At 47.0% G+C, this 10383-nt stretch overlaps 1 long non-coding RNA gene across 1 annotated transcript; it reads left to right on the forward strand.

Annotated features, from left to right (window-relative positions):
- The first annotated feature begins 709 nt into the window (after positions 1 to 709).
- Positions 710 to 6191, forward strand: LOC128339876 (uncharacterized). Its single transcript, XR_008313288.1, has 2 exons — positions 710 to 960; positions 3634 to 6191. It is a non-coding gene; the product is annotated as an uncharacterized LOC128339876 (long non-coding RNA).
- Positions 6192 to 10383: the final 4192 nt, after the last annotated feature.

Consider the following 10383-nt stretch of genomic DNA (forward strand, 5'->3'; position numbering starts at 1 on the left):
GCTTTGTGCCCACAGTTATGCAGGCCTGCCTTGGGAATGAAGCTCTGCTATGATCCAGAAAGAAGATTCCTCTCCTGTCCTGAACCCCATTTTGCACACATGCACACCCTCTGCCAAGCCTTCTGCTCCTCAGAAACTCTATTATCCACATTTACTGGGACCCCCCCCCCCCCGCCACCACGTACTGTAACACCTGTGTGAATAAGTCTCCCTATAAGTCCTTCCCCTCCCAAACATCACGGTATGGAACGATATATGCAGGACTTGTGGGGTAGCAGGCTTCAACACCGTGTTCATCAAGGGCAGCGAGTGGTAATATGTCTAAAGCACAATCAGTGTATTTTCCCTCTAAAATACATTAATTGACCTCTAAAGGTCTGAGGACCCAGATGTTTAGACTATTCCTCCTGCCACTTGGAGAAAAGATATGGCCATGTTGTCCCCCATTGTGTCCTCAGTGACTGACCAGTTTGGATCTGGGTCTGCAGGATCCCGGTCTTTTTACTGGCCTGGCTCCTGTGCCTTTAAAAACAGATTAACATACAAAAATTAAACAGGTGAAGCTTTTGCTGTCATGGAAATGAAGAGATGGAGAAATCTTCAACAGTTTAATTTCTACATGCCAGGTTTCTTTGAAAGGCCCAGGATTAGTTAGAGAGTTGGCAACTCAGCCTGCTGGTGCCCCATTTCCACCACTGGGGCCTGGGCATCCTGCCATACTTGTATAGATTCAAAAAGTGGCAGTTGCTGTGCTGGATCCCTGGGCTGGGTGTCTTTACCTGGTTGCCATGGTGTTGTGGTTCTGATGGATTGTGGTGGGGGCTGGAGGTTCTGCTGCTCCCCTTGGGCTCTCTGGACTCGGCCGTTGGCAGGAGGGCTTTCTGGTCACTCTTGCTGCTCATGCCAATTTTTCATCCATATTTGGCTGAGGGGGAGTGCTGAACATGGCCTCAAGGAAAGGTAAGTCTTCACCACTGTGCCCCAAATAGCTTTGTGTGGTTGGGGGGCGGGGGCGGGGAGAGAATAGCCCACTGAGGGTTGGATTTTGGTCAGGGTGGGGAATTCTAGAATGTGAGTCCATCCTGGCCTCTTTGGAGTGACCCAGGTGGACACTAACTCACCCAGCCCATCTTCACTTCTGTCTCAGATGGATTTCTGCCCTCCTCTCTCCTTTGTAGGACATGCAAAAGGGATGCCTGTTACTTCATCGTGTGGGCAGCCTCGATGAGGAAGTTCCCATGGCTCCCCTCAATTAAGATATCCTGCTCCCCATGGATTTTTAGGATCAATTTAAATTTAAATAAACTGTTTGTTTATTTGTAGTTACATTTGAGTCCTGCATGGCTGCACAATGGTGGGGGTCTCTATCAGTTCCTCCTCGTCCTGCTGGGCTCCCCCCGGTTGCCCCTGGGCTTTTTCGAGCCATTTTTGGCCATCTGGGGGTGCTTTCTGCCCTTTCTGCCATGGCAGTGGCCATTTTGGAGGCTGCTGTGTATGTGCCCTGGCCATTTGCATGGTTGGATCACACCCGGGCCACGCAAATGGCCAGGGCGCATGTGCAGCAGCCTCCAAAATGGCCACTGCCATGACAGAAAGGGTTGGAATGCCCCCAAAATGGCCCAAAAAAGCCTAGGGGCAACCGGGGGGAGGCCAGTGGGGAGAGGGGGAACTAACCAAGACCCCCCCATGGCTGTGGCACTACCCCCTGAGGCCACCAGGGGGGAAAGGTGGGGGGAACTTTAAAACAACAACTGTTGGACCCTCGAACTGGCCTTGAGCCGGCCCAGGCGGGTTCAGCTCCACCTTGAGCCAAACAGGCTTGATGTCAAACCAGGTCAAAGGTCAGCCGGTTCATACATCCCTATTGAGGGTCAAATGATTAAGCAGGATGGCCACAGGAAGGGGGCAGCAAAAGATAAGAATGCTCTATGCCTTTTTTTTAAATAAGAAAAGAAAACCCAAAACAAATAAAAGCAAAATATGGATTATAAAATAAAGAAAATGATAAATTGGATAAATTATGAGCTGAATGAAAAAAAAGTGTGGGGGAGAAAATTAAGTGAAAATGAAACTCTTTTGCAATCTGGGACAGGATGGCTGTAAGAACCCCTCATCCCGTGCAAAGCCCTCCCTTTATTACTTAAGCTGCAGTTACCATCAGTCTACCTTTGGATTAAAAAGAAAAACAATGGAAAAGAACGTGGTTTGTAATTTGGTTTGTGTGGGTGTGGGAGGTAGCAGTAGACAAGCAGAGACTAGACGTAAGGGAGCCAAAACAAAATAATTGTATTGTAGGGAGCAGAATAGGAGGAAACTTTGGGTTAATATAGGATCTGCTGAATTTGCTTGCTTGTTGCAGTTTCAGAGAAGTGAAATAATTAAGTCAGTGTGGGCTGGGTTAGCACTTTCCCCTCAACCGCTTGCCAAAGCCAATTCCCCTCCTTGCTAACTCTCCATTGTTTCCCCCTGATAAAATCCTTCTACCTGTGCCAGTTCCCCTGAACTGAACTGACTTGTCTCCACCTGGTTCACCCCACAGAACCTGGAGGATTCTCCTCCCATGGCCTCCGGCTTAGGCTCCCGCCTTCTCAGGACACAGCTGAAGGGCTGCTTCTTCTGAGTGGGGGGACTCCTCCTTCCCTCTACATCCTTCCCCTCTCACTGCTCCTCCTGGGACTTGCTCAGCAAGATGGCCTTACTTGGCCTGGGATCTCAGCCACCCTCTGGCTCTCCTGGCTGATGGCCACCTTGGTGCTCTCCGTCCTCTCAGGCAGGCTGCTGCTTCTCTTCCCATCTCCTGAGGTAACCCCACCCCCCAAAGACTCCCTCTCTTCTATCATTAGCTGAAAGATCTTCACCAAGAAACTCTCCTCTGAGTGGAGGACAGGTTTGTGGATCCAGAGCTTTTCTTCTTTCTCTCCTTTTTTTGGGTCTATCTATCTATCTATCTATCTTTATAATACATAAACATGAATAATAAAGCTGATATATAATGACATTCATTAACCATCCTTCCAGAGATGTAAATAATTCTTTCTCTCCATCTTAATCCAATCCAAATTCACCCCCTTTGGGGGCATAACATTCACATCTCTAGAGTTGTTCAAAATTTACCCCAGACAAGTGTCTTTCAAAAGCCACTACTTAATCCCCCAATGACTGACAGCTCCAGCGAAGTATCTCTGCCTTTCACTTCAGGCCTTAACCTCTCATTTCTCTGCCTTCTGCAGAGTAAGGGGGAGAAAGAACATCCAACCGAAAAATAATAATCTGCACACAAGCCTCCATACAGAGTCTTAAACCAATCAACAAAAGTGATTAAGAGAACTGGAAGTGGTCCTTGGAGTAAGCAAAACAGCTCCAGGGACCCAATAACGCACCAGAGCACACTGTGAGTCAGCTTTAGGATGTAACATTTCATCTCTCAGTTATTTGGCTCTGAAGCAGCCATGCTCCTATACCAAATCATCCTTTCCCAGCACTGTTTTGGGATGCAAAGGGACCACTTCCAGCCCACTTCTGGCTTTCAGACCATCTGCTAAGGACTGGTTGAAGGAAATGTGAAGTTTGTCCCTCAGTAACCCTGGAAAGATCCAAAGGAGCACCCATTTCTCTCTTCTCTCTCATTCACAGAGCTCAATTACTGAAGAAGCCACGGTTCCAGGCATCAGGACCAAGGATGAGAACCTAGGCTGGGAAGATGCCCTAAGTTCCCTGATGTCCTTTGTTCTTAAAATTCTGAGTACCGTGCAGGGATATTTTCTGTCCCCCTCTCAACACTGGATCTGGAGCGCATTCAATACAGTCAATTGGCAACAGGTGCAGGGCAGGCAAAAACCAAGGATGTCCTCCAGCATTGTATAATTACTGTAGCTGATAGAATTCACTACTACAAGACATGGTGATGTCCGCTAGCTTTAAAGTCACCGTGATAATTTCCTGGAGGCATCTGACTGTTTACTGTTGGAAGCAGATTGTGGGTTAGATTTGGTCTGATTGAGCAGGGCTCTCCTGAGGTACTCATGCCACATGTGTTGCGTCTTGCTTCTCATCACTGTGTCTTGAAGCCAGAGGAAGATGCTGAAGAGATGCTGCTAGAGACCGTCACCACTGAGTGGTCTTGTGAGGTGTGACATGAGAATCCAGTCCCGTACGGAAGGGCTGGGCAGGAGGATAGGAGATTCTGCATTTCCATCCATAGTAGTCTGACAGTGGAACAGATCTAGATTGGGGGACAAATGTAGTTCCTGCATGTTGTCGAGGAATTCTGATTGATGGGATGAAATCCAGGGCTCTATTACACATGCACACCCTCATTACAAAACATAGGAAGGAGGTGGTTTGAAATATCACTATGAAACAGCATGTGAAGGATTTGGAGTTGAGTGGTTCTATGTTGAGAAAGGTTTTTAATGCTCCTGAGAACCCTGCTTTCCCTCTCCCCTTTCCCCACTCTGTGGGCTTTCAGATCGATTTTTTTGCCAAATGTATCTAGAGTCTCACATGGGGAGGAAGCCATCTGGGAGCGGAATTAATGACAGGTCATGGCCAGGGAAATATCCTGTACCACCTCTCCAATTGCTTTATTCTAACCCCGCCCCCCGCCCCCATTTCAGGTTTGTGTAACTTGGGTGTGAGGCATCGAATGATTCTCAAGCTCCTGATACATGTTGTGTGGTATGGGGGACATATTTCTGGCAAATATACTAGGTATCTCTTGATCAAAGAGGCATTTCATGTAGAAAAGGGTCATCTCCTCATGTTAAAGCCCAGAGTCCTATACAGCACAATGGAGGACCCACACTTCTGACTCTCTGACTCACATGGTCTCCTCCTCTTGAAATGCACTCCAACCCTACTCTGGAAAGATAGGAGAGAAGAGGGCATTTGGATTAAGAAATTTAATCCATTTGGTTCCTCTTAGGGCCAAACTATGCAAGAGTAGGCATATTCATTCCTTTCTTAAACAAATAGCAATAGAGATATAAATGGGTTCCATTCCTGTTTTGTTTCCATTCTCTCAGAAACAAATGCACCCCAGAACAAATGGCAGTACATGGCAAATAATAGACTTTCCTTTTGGATCTCCCAAGTCACAGACTTTTCATTCAATTGTTTTTATTTTGGCAAAAAGAGAAGAGAGAAATGCCATTTTTAAACTTTAAAATGGAGCTCCAGATGCAGCCACTACCTACTGGAGGCCATTTTGAATCATGGTGGCCATTTTGTTGACAGCAGTGCATTAGTGGCTCACTGCTGGACATATGATAAAACAAAATAGCCACTGGGATTGTGGTAGCTATGCCTCAGCGCTCCTCAGAGAACCCAATAGTTAAGGCTATTGTATCCTGTTCCATTTTTTATAAGAAAAATTAAGAAAATATATGAACCTATATTAAACAAATGAGAAAAATGAACTAAATGAAAACAACAAAGTAAAACTGAAAAAGAAAATCAAATGACAACCTAAAAGCCTGTGGGGCTGTAAGTTCCTGAACCCTCGGTTGGGTGATGGGGCTTGATGCATTACATGGATAGGAAACGATCCTTTAAAGCCTCTGAATATCCATGGGGGCTGATTCTGTATGGGATTTCAGATTATGATGGGGTAGTGTAGTGACCAGCCTTCCTTCCTTCTATAGGGTTAATAGGAAGTGAAGCCCTGTTTTGACTGACAGGCTGGTGACCTCCAGGGCTAGACCAATCAGTCCACCAGGTGGGTGGGACATGAGAGCTGCAGGGGAACAAACAGGAAGTCTTGGCTGAGAGTGCGGACTAACCTGAAGTCTGTGCTGGGAGCATGGAGGACATGCAGCAATGGAGTTTGCTGCAGCAGGATGGCTGTAGATCCTTGTAAGACAGGATTGCAGGAGGTTTGATTCTTATCATGAGTTTGGTGAGTTCAAAGACAGGAAGCCAGGGCTTTTGCTTTGGGAATTTAGCATGGAAAAAGTGTGTTTAGTCAGACTTCACATCAGGAATTTATATTTCTTTGTGTGTGTGTTTTGCATTTTCCTAAATATCTGTTCATTGTAACTAAGTAACTAAGATTTCAAAGTGTGCCGCCTTAGAACCAGCAAGGCTATTGAAGCATTCTTGTAACCAAGTTAAACATTTTTAGGAGTATCTAAAAGCCTCAGATGGAACTAGTCTGTAGTAATTTTAATAAACAATCTTTTTTCTGTTCTTTACTTTTTACAAGCCTCCAAGGGTTGGTTATTAACCCAGTAGGTGAAAGCGGGGGCATAAGGGGGATTTTTCTGGTGCAAAACGCATCTCAGTGAGAGCTTGGCCAAATTAACAATTAACTCCACACATGCAGGCAGACGCCAGGGAGAACAATGGGATTTATACACTTGCTTGTTAGCAAGGGGGGAAAGGCAAATGGGGATCTTTGATCACGCCAATGCCCATTCAGAGTAGCCTGTAGGAGATATCTGGTGGCAGCTACCAGAACTTCTACCTACCAGAACCTCTGCGTTTACCAGAATCTTTTTCTTAGCTTTCTGGGTTTTGAAAGTTAAGGATTTTAAAACGTTCATAGTCTGAGCACTCTGCAGAAATGACTCCTCGCTGATAGGAGTCATTGCTGAGCTAGTGGACTGAGAAGGCTGCTAAGCTGATTAAAACCAGTTCAGCCAGTTTATTCATTGACTGGCCTGAATCAGGAAAGGAAATTTCCACATACCAATCCTCCACAGGCAGGTTAAGTCTTTATCTTCCTACCTTTTTGCACTCAATCTCACCTCCGAAGCAGTGATTTGCCTTGGAAGGAGTCATGCTCTCTTGAGGGATGCAACACCACTGTGGATGTTTCAGGACCTAAGATGGACACTTGTGATCCAGTTCCTACTTTAAGCCCATCTGCTAATGATGTGGTGAACATCATCTGGAGTTTGGCTCTCAGAAGCCCAGGAAATATCAAAGTGAGTGCAGAAGCACTCATTTTTCTCCTCCATTTCATCTGTAGGATTCTAACATCCCACACGTTAGTACTGAGGATCAAGAGCTGGATGTGGAATGCATCCTGAGGTACTCTTTTCTCAGTTAAAGGGCAACTCCAGTGCTCATGGAAACAGAACACCTTCCTTAAGAGCCCAGGGAATTGAGGGGATGGTTAGCCTGTGGGGGGATAAGAGCAAGTCTCAAAGCTCTGAGCACCATGGAGGGTTGTGTGTCTCCTCCTTTCACAACACTGGAAGTGAAATTTACTTGATGCACTTGAAAGGCAGCAGGTGCAAGACAGAGAAAAGCAAGCCTTAATGATGACAAGGCATTATGAGATATATGGAACTCACTGCCACAAGATGTGAGGGCAACTAGCTTGAAAAAATAGTTGGTGAAAGTCCTAATGGATAAAAGCCAAATGAAAGGCGTTTAGCCATGATGTCACTGGAACCTCCATATCTCTGAGATGCCTAGAGAAATGCTGGGGGGGGGGTTCAGTTGTCCCCATGCCTAGCCTATGGGCTTCCTGGAGGCATCTGGCTGTCCACTCTTGGGGAAAAAGGGAGTTGGGCTGCATGCCCCATTCATCTCATCCAGCAGGGCTCTTTGTAAGCACTGATGTTCTTATCTCACGTGTCTTCTTTCTTTTCTTAGCATCCAGAGGCCACTGAGCTGCATTCTAAGGAGGCCTCTAAACATCGCTGCTGAAGAAAAGTAATCCCTTGCAGGTGTCAGGAACAAACATCCAATCCCTTAGGAATATAGAAACACAGGACGCTGTCTTATACTGAGTCAGACCATTGGTCCATCTAGCTCAGTACTGTCTATACCAGGGGTGTCAATTGGGTGCTGGGCCAGATTTGATTCCAATACACCCCCAGAGAGGCAGTGCATAGCCCTGTACTGCCTTCCATTGCCTCGCACCCACCTCACACCAACCTCTATCCTCCTCCTCCTCCTCCTCCTCCTCCTCCTCTTGCTTTCTCTCATTCTCTTCCTTTCTTCCTCCCTCATCCTTTTGTATGAAAACAAAAGGACCCAACAAGAACGCACCACCATACAACAGCCTGAAGATGATGATGATGATGATTATTTTAAATGAATTCTTAAAAAAAATATGCATGGAGCATTAAAAGCTATCTGATTTATAAATGGTGGAAGTATGCAATACTTCCAAATATCATGAAGTAAAAAAGTAACATGAAAATAAATATTTAGGAACATAGGAAGCTGCCATATACTGAGTCAGACCATTGGTCTATCAAGCTCAGTATTGTCTTCACAGACTGGCAGAGGCTTCTCCAAGGCTGCAGGCAGGACTCTCTCTCGGCCCTATCTTGGAGATGCCAGGGAGGGAACTTGGAACCTAGATGCTCTTCCCAGAGCAGTGCCATCCCCTGAGGGGAATATCTTACAGTGTTCACCCTTCTAGTCTCCCATTCATATGCAACCATGGCAGGCCCTGCTTAGCTAAGGGGACAAGTCATGCTTGCTACCACAAGACCAGCTCTCCTCTCTATAAACACTCTTCTAACGCAGATGTAGACAATGTATATAAAACAAGTTGTTCTAGTAAGAACCAATCAGCCTACTTACCGTTCTCTGTCTCTACAACTGAACTATATTTGGTTCAGATTGAGGTTCATAAGCTAGATCTCTTGCACCTTGGCTATTGCCGGCTGTTTCAATGAATCAACTCAAAACATTTCGAGTGATTCAGCCATAGGGAACAATGGGAACCTCGAATCACCCCATTGTGAATTACCCATTGTTCCCCATGGGCAGCTCCTAGGGACTCCAAAGTGGGTTGGGTGGTAGAGCATGATGGGTGCTACCTACCACCCAACCCACAAAAGAAATGGGCAAGAGGGTGGTTTTTAATTTTTTTTAACCTTTCCCAACCCCCAACCCTCCCAAGGATCCTATAGGGTGTTTTGGGGGAAAGGTTCAACTTTTTTTTTTTAATAGCCAGCTTTCTGGGGTGTCACTGCTTGGCCAGAATCTTTCCAGCCAAGCTAAATGTTAAAATAATTCTCTGGGTTGGACTTTAGTAATACAGAAGAGGGTCAAGGCTCCTGAAAAGTCACAGTAAAGTCACCGTCTAAAAAAGCTCCAGGGCACATAAGGAAAGGGAAAAGAACAGCTGCCCAGCAGGTCTGTCTCAATTCCAAAATGACAGAGGTTTGCAGTGAAGTGCTCTGGATGAAAGTTAACTATTGAAACCGACAGGAGCGTAGGAAGGTTGGCGGTGTCCCGTGTGTGGCCGCCGCCATGGTCCCCTGGCCCCACTCCCGCATCTGACATCAGATGCAGGGGCCCAGTTAGCCATGCCCCTGTGTCTGACATCAGATGCGGGCCGTGGTCTCCCTTCCAAATGGGGCCACACAGACTGACTCTTCCTGCCAGAGTGACTCTTCCTGCCTTAAAGGCAGGGAGAGTTGTTTCGGCCGCACTCCCAATGCAGCATGGGCCAATCTCCCTCCTAAATGGGGCCGCACGGCCCCATTTGGGAGTGAGATCGATTGGACCCGCTGCATTGGCAGCGAGACCAGGAGTGGCTCTCCCTGTCTTTAAGGCAGGGAGAGTCACTCCCGCTGTGCTGCCAAAGCAGCACAGGCTGATTTCAGTTCCAAATGGTCCATGTGGTCCCGTGTGGGAACAAAATAACACCCCCACGTTTGACGTCAGACATGGGGGCTCTCGTGTCTGGGGCTCACGGCCCCTGATTGGTGGCGGCCCAGGTTCTTTGAACTCGTTTGCCCAGTGGTGGCTCTGCCCCTGGAAACCGGGCATTTTGCAAACTGGGGACATTGCCAGATCTGATGCAGATCAGTCAGTCCGGTGTAAAGTGGGCTGCAGGTCCCCAGAGAGTCTCCAGCATCCCTGTAGTGATGGTGGAAAATGGGCAATTTCCACTGCTCTCCTCTCCTTCCCCCACCCCCCATCTTCAGGAATATGTTCCTGTGGGTCAGCCAGCCCTCATTGACAAATTCCTGCAGGTGGAAAGGAGAGGAGAGTAAGGAAGCAAAAATTGATCCCCCTCCCTCTGTGCTTACTCAGCTATGCAACAGAGCCAGCGTGGTGTAGTGGTTAGAGTGCTGGACTAGGACCGGAGTTCCAATCCCCATTCAGCCATGAGACTAGCTGGGTGACTCTGGGCCAGTCACTTCTCTCTCAGCCTAACCTACTTCACAGGGTTGTTGTGAGGAGAAAATGAAGTATGTAGTACACCGCTCTGGGCTCCTTGGAGGAAGAGCGGGATATAAATGTAAATAAATAAATAAATAAAATAAGCGAGCCCTTGCTGCAGGGACACTGGGTAGGCCTGCAGCCCTTCTTACACTGACCTCCTTTTGTGTACCATCTGACCATGGTATTCACATGCAGCTTCCCCAAGGACATGCTTGAAAGCCCTGCCCCCACCGTAATGCAGGT

Source organism: Hemicordylus capensis, chromosome 1, assembly GCF_027244095.1.
Source record: "Hemicordylus capensis ecotype Gifberg chromosome 1, rHemCap1.1.pri, whole genome shotgun sequence".
Taxonomy (NCBI): Eukaryota; Metazoa; Chordata; class Lepidosauria; order Squamata; family Cordylidae; genus Hemicordylus; species Hemicordylus capensis.